The sequence below is a fragment of the Toxorhynchites rutilus genome, chromosome 3 (genome assembly GCF_029784135.1).
Source record: "Toxorhynchites rutilus septentrionalis strain SRP chromosome 3, ASM2978413v1, whole genome shotgun sequence".
Lineage (NCBI taxonomy): Eukaryota > Metazoa > Arthropoda > Insecta > Diptera > Culicidae > Toxorhynchites > Toxorhynchites rutilus.
In genome coordinates, this window is record NC_073746.1 from 208440740 (window position 1) to 208448156 (window position 7417).

The following is a 7417-nucleotide window of genomic DNA, read 5'->3' on the forward strand; positions in this document are numbered from 1 at the left end:
AGAGAGAAAGTCTACCGAGAGTAAGTTGAAAATAATTGCTTGGTTTTTATCATCGATTTGCGATAAATTTTAAAGGTTGGTTGGGGAAAGAAGTTGAGTACGTTTTAATTAGGGGCGTGATTGTTCGGGTGTTCAAATTTTGTTTCGCTGGACCAAGGTTCGGTACATTCATGTAAAATAGTCGTTTACCAGAGGCTATTATTGAGGATGTATTGAAGGATTTCATCAGAAAAGCAAAAATTGTATTCTATGTATTTGGTGGATTTGTATTTATTGAATGTACTGAAAGATTTCACCAGAAAATCAAAAAAAAAAACTTCAACATTTCATAAACCAAACATATGAAAATTTTCTGATTGGTTCACATAATTATCAAACGAAATTTGTTGCGACACATTCTTGACTATACACATTGTGGGACTCTTTTCAGAAAACTCGTAGTTATGTTGGAGAATGCTTTAATGTATTTTTTAAGTTTTATTTCATTGGTGTTGGAAAATTCTGTTTTGTCATGTGTAAACTTATATTTCTAATTCGTTTTTTTATTTCACTATCTGTGTCGGACTATTGCGCAACGTTTGATAATTTAATCTGTTTCAATTTAAATATATATAAATTTTCCTGTATCGTGTAATTCATTGTCAACTGTATGTACACACAATTTATTTGTGGTCTAAATGAGCCTTCAACTCTAAATTAACGTAAATTCACTGGTTAGAATACACGTTATTTATTAATACAGGTCGGACTCGATTATCCGGGATTCAATTATCCGGAATTTTAAACTCGATTATCCGGAGTATTTTATTTTTGATTTTCGGAAATTTTGAATAATTTGTATAATAATTCCATAATGAATAGCTAATATGGGTATCAAATGAAAGGGCTTGACTAGTAGAATACAGTTATTGAGCTTGAGCTTGGGTAGACTGTACAATTCGTAGTTGCTCTCCGTGATTGACCTGAACCAACCAAATTGCACAAAGAACACACAGAATGACGCTTGGGGCTAGCAAATCATTCTCGTTGTGCAATTTTCGGTGATTCGAGCTTTAAATGGTCAATAACGACGCCGGCCACGTCCTTACAGTCACCAGGGGAAGGGAAGGAATGTTAGTATGATATTCGCCGCCCGAAGGCCAGAAGGGTCGCCTCTATAGCGTGGTTCCTTAACGTTTATCATGGAAGGGATAGTTATTAGTGGGAATGGTTAAGAAAAATCAGGATTCACTGCGGTAAGTGATGTGATTATGTAAACGCGAACTATTGCCTACTTGACTAAACAAAAACTTCATGTGTCACAACGCGTAGCAGAGATTATCTTTAGGTTACCTGAGAAGGAAAGTCTAAACAATTTATTGGACCAGCTATTGTTATTTGATTATTTAACGCATCTTTTTAGTCGAAATTTCATCGCAGAAAAATAACTTTGGGAACCCTGAGAAGGTAACCGAGAGAACTCCTCCAAGGCCAATCGACTCGGCGATATGTTTCGCTGTTCATCACGCCTACTTCGGGCCTCATCACGAACATCACCCCACGGCGAAAACGAGATGAAGTGTATGAAACCTTGCATACAAATCATCTCGCTCTCACCGTGAAGTGACGCTCGTAATCAGGCTCTCTGTATCGCAACTTTAATTTGGTTATTTTTGGAAAACCTGAGAAGGTCACCGAAAAAAACCTCTCTAGTAACAATCGAGCCCTCCCGGTCACCTATCAGGCCCCTTGCAATGACATCACTCGCCGTCACGATTAGGAATCTAATCGCGACGGCGGAGGGCCTTCTGCGGGAAACCCAAGATTGCAACCGAGAGAACCTCTGTAACCAATCGACCCACCATATATTCCGTTATATTGAACCATATGATTTGTGATTTGAAACTTAATAAAGGATTAAAGAATTAATTAATTAATAAATCGAAGAATTACATAAGGCAAAAGTCTGAATTATATAAGTCTTGATCCTAACATCTAAAAACTAAAATCACTCGCAACACACAGTAAGCATCAAACCTACACTACTTTGCACGAATAACACAGGGCCTGATCAATATGCAAACATATTCAATTTTATACTACGCGTTTGTTTTGCCGTTGCTAACCAGTACCTGATTATGATATCTGAAATGAAATACGATGTTCGAAATACGACATTCAATATCTGATTTCCAGAATTCAAAGTTATGAATTCTTGAATGAGACAAATGAACTGATGAATTAATGAAACTACTTCACATGTTACCTGTAGATGTGTGAAAAAAAAGCAAATTCAATATGTATGTGTATGAGAGAGGGGTGCTATCGTTAGATAGAAAACTTATCTGCTATCCTAAGTCTTCACATGTCAGCGATTCCTTTTGTGGTGAGTGATACATTCACTGCGGCACTAAAAATTCGCATTGCGATACCCACAATCGAGAACGCGACAATTGAGAGCACTGTGCGTAACCGAGAGCGAAACGATTGAAAGCTCATTGGGAATCCGAGAGCGCGACGGCTGAAAGCACTATACGAAATCAAAAGCACACCGACTAAGAGTAAATTGCGAAACGGAGAGCACGACACTTGGGAGCGGCGAAGAGTGAAAAAAAAATTAGGAGCATAACGATCGGAGACAAATGCAAGGCAAAAAAAATGGCTTCACCCTATTTGATGCGTTACTGTTACTGTTACTGTTATTTCCACAATCACTCCAACGAATTCAACCAAATTCCACTGGTTTTCAGCTTAGCTTAATAAATAGAACACTTTCATTGGTTTCACGATTTATAAAACACTTAAACGACAGAAGAAGCAAGCACACAGAGGAGACATCGCGGAGTAAGAAAACACACGTCCACTCCCGTATGCTGCTCAACTCGCTATCTTCCTTAGGGGGGCTGCCATACAAAATCTTGACTAGTAGAATACAGTTATTTATGAAAAATACAAATTCAAGATGGCGGCCAAAACAAAATGGCGGTTTTTTTATTTTCTCAGAACCCCATCAATATGGGTATCAAACGAAAGGGCTTGACTAGTAGGGCGACCAGGGCACAAACTTCATTGGTGCAAGTTCAAACCGGTAATTAGGATCACCCAGTTTTTCACCTCGCATCTTCCTTATCGTATCGGAAATGGACAGTAGTCCATTAGTCCATACAGATAAAGGTGAAGGCATGAATGTAAGGGCTTATCCTGATTTCTAAAGGTGGGGCAATCATAGGAACCCATGGGATGGATCGGTAGATGACACACTACCGGCACTGCTTCACTACACTTCGGATTCCAGTCGACAAGCAGTTGCGTTTCCCCGCAGGATTGCTAGCTCATCAGGATACGCATCTACTTGCACTCACCGCCATACTGGCAATTCAGCTTTTAAGATTTACTGTTGGTATAGTTCTGGGAAGCTGGATATTTATTCCACGCAGTTCTTCCTTACAACTGCACTGAAACACCGAGCATAACTGATGGCTTTTATTAAACACCCGCCTGTAGTTAACTGTTGCTTCGACCAGTTCTGTAGAAGATACCGGTAGATCTTAGTTTGGCCACCCTGATTCACCTGTGCAAAGAAGTACTATCGACTGTCCTCCTAGAAGTTGGAAGATGGTAGCCTCATCTGCTATATTAAGACGTGCGGGATTTCTCCATTCATTCGAACTGGTTTTTGTTCAGGATTTCGACTACTCGGAAAGCGACGAATTGATGGTATTTACGTTGATCAGAAGTATTCATGAATGGACTGACCTAGAGTCATTTCAAATGACTCGTCGGCTGATCAGCAGTGTATGAACGGATTGCATCAGTCGAGCGTCAATAACCGGCGCCTGGAGTTCTAGCTCTTGATACAGACATGCACTTCAGCAGAGCTGGCCTTGGTTTTGACTGAAACGAGTGAGCATCGAACCTGACCATGGTCCGCAATCCGGAAATAGGCGACACAGGCGTAGGTCGCTTTGCTTGCGTCTGCGAAGCCATGGAGTTAAAGGTTCTACAGACTCGTTCTGTCGATAAGGATATCTTCTCAGAAATCGACTACGAAAGTGAATGTGTCTTCTTTCAGCTTCCACGCCATTCCTAACAACATTTCATGAGTCGTTCCTTTGTCAGCCATCAAGTTTTTGGTAATCCGCTGGCATGGAGTCTCGACCCGTCGATTGATGAATTCCGAATTTCGAACCTTTTTTTTTATCTCAACCGCTGATTCCAAAGTTTAGTTAGTTGTGCATTCGATTACTAAGGGATCGATCGTGAGTTCAAAACTTAGTTCCCATCTTTGTGTTGTGTCTCCGATGTCCGGTCTAACTGAACAATGGAAGAATAGACGGTATAATCTCACGCCTAAATGGCTACTGTGTAATGTACCATACACCTAAATGGTTACTGCGTAATGTGTAGATACGATAATACGATCAAACATGTAACTTGTACACGGTTAAAATCTGGCCTTGTTACAGCTAAATAAATAATTCTCCATTCGAATAGCCACAAAAACGCGACACTTTTACGTGCGCCTAGACCGAATACAGGGGCTAACGGGATTCCGAACGTTATTAACGACAGACCGAGGCGGGTATAGATCTGGACCGAAGGAATGTAAGCAAAATTCAAGCTAGTGATCTGATGTGAGAGTGGAGAAAGATACCTGCTATAGTTTGGATCTTTCACACAATGTGGTAAGATATTGTGTATCGTACTTGACTGCATTTGGGTCACCTTCGGAAGCTATACATTCGGAGGAAAGACTACCTATTCGACTACCTGTCTGTGGTGCCTTGCCAAATTTGGCATAGATGCACTTGAGTATCGGATGTTCACGCAGTTTAGATGATAAAATTTGTTGCCAGTACTAGGTCCTGCTGACGGGATATGACTGGTGAGAACTCTATTGATTGAAAGTTCGGGTACACTTGTATGCTGAACTAGTATGCTTTATTTAACTAAAGTTTCACTCGAAACTATGGCGGTTTTCGTATTGGGAGATATCGATGCAGCAGGACATTGCTTGAAGACAACCACAGAGGTGTTTGTTATTTGGCCGTCATCCTGGTTCGGAACGTTTGTTTGAGTAATGTTCCAGTAATTGACATTGCATTTATCCAATCAAGTAATTGAAATTTCATCCCTTCCCGATGATCGATGAAAACGATGAAAAACTTCTGATTTGAGATGGTGTCCGGAATAAAATAACGAATTATAGAGTTCTGGTAACCAATACATTAAAACGGAAATCTCTATATCTAACCGAACCAAAAAAACTTTGTCAATATAGAACCGTGGTCGTTTAGCTGGTTTCTATCATTGTCGTTCGCTAAAGCAAAACTGAGCCGAGAAATCATAAAGCGACATGAGATCGATGTTTAGTAAGAAATCTTATCTTCAAATGCTACCTAGCATAACCCGATCGCAACTATACAACGTGCAATGACCAATCAGCGCAGCTATCTATCGAGAAAATAATGGATTTTCCCCATCTATTTTACTGAAACAGGATGTGGCGCCATTTTTCAATATATCAATTTATGACGCACTTTAAAATGCAACATTGAACATGGGGGGAACACGGGGTTTCTTTATGCATTATACATTATGTGACCAACATTTATCTTCAGTTTATCAATTTCAATGATAGAACCAAGATGTCGAACAAGATGGCTCCATCGACATTATCACCTTTGCGGTGACACATTCTTGGAAAGAGTTCCTAGCTGGAGGCAAGAAAAATTGAAATATTAATAATAGATTAGAATTTCTTTCCGGGCTATAATCTACCATCTGATGTCAGGCTAGATGGGATCAGGGACCAAATTGAGAATCTGATTGTAAAAAATATTTCCTTTCAAGTCTGGTTTCTAGTTTGGAGGATATTTTTAGTCTTAGTTACCGTCGTTCAGTTGAAACGAAGATTCCAAATTTTTTGTATCAACTAAGGTACAGGAATACCGATACATTTTTAGCATATTTTCTGAATAAGCTTCATTGTTTGATACAAACAACGTTTAGGCACAATCGGCTATACATATTAAAGCTTACATGGAATCATGCATAGAGCATGGAATTCGATTGCAATAGTGTATTATCATTTATTCAAATGCGTAAATTGAGTTTTAATCTCTTCATTTCTACAGAGAAATGGAACAAAAATTGACCATTAATCAAATGAAAACCAAGCTGAAATATTAATAATGTGTGACCGATCAATAATGAAATACTCCATTCAATGTAAATGTAACAACATGTAATCGTTCAACTACACCCAAATTCCCAAAGGTGGTGTCATTTTCCACAACGACGTTCATCGACCTGAAGATAGTATCACAAATCTCTTTAACACTCCTTTATCCTTATCTTCGACACACTCCTTTGTCTACTCGAGGCAAACTATTGAAGCTATTTTAATGAATATTTCCAGAACAGTGACACAGCTGAGTGAAACGACAAAATAATTGACATGGAAGTAAAATCCTACTTGAGTGACAGACTCTGTAAATTGGAATTTCGAGTTTGATAGGAAAAACGCATCAACACTTTCACCCTCGACGAGCCCTGAATGTGTATATACTTTACAAAACATGGACGCCAACATAGAATCCTGATGAGTGCTGCTCACCGGGGTTTTGATAGATGAGAATAAAATTATCATTTATATTCATTTATTCCACCAAAACAAAGCCAGTTGCAGGATGCTGGCCGGAATTTTTGCGGCATCCTTTTACGGAGGGGAGAGCAGTTGCAAAACGTGATGGGACTGACAAAGTTCGTTAGGCCGATTTTTCACTCAAGAGGGGGGAATGGTTGACGTTTTTCCCTGACGTGTATAGGCTGTTTGATGGAAGGTAAGCATTTCGCATTTTGTTTAAAGCACGAGCATCGACGTTTTTGACTACACATGTTGATGAAACTAAACGAGACATTTATTATTTTCAACAGTATGGCGTATCAACCACGTTTCTCCATCTTCGTGCTTTAGGGCATGGATATACTTTGATTCTTTGTTCAAATTCGTGATAAAACATCTGGATTTTGGATAACTATTCTTTTTTTTGTAAACTTTAAAAAAAACGAAGAAACTGTTATCAAAGGTAACGTATACATTTAACAAAATTGACTAATTTCGGATGGCGATGAAAAAAAAACCACAAAAGATAATTAAATGGACCAAATTTACCTTCAATGCTACATTTATTGAGACTTTCAAAAAAGGACTTGGAACCTTAGCCACGATCGATGAAAAGATAAATGTCAGCAAGTTCTCCAGATCTTCCGTGGCCTTGGTGATCAGTTGCTTCTCTGTTTGACCACATCATTATTTGAGTGGATCCTGGATCCATTGGATTTGTATTTCGTCCAGCAATTTTCTATCGGACACAGCTGGAATATTTCGAGAAGGTTGGTGGACTTTGTGCTGTTAATAACACAACAATGATCA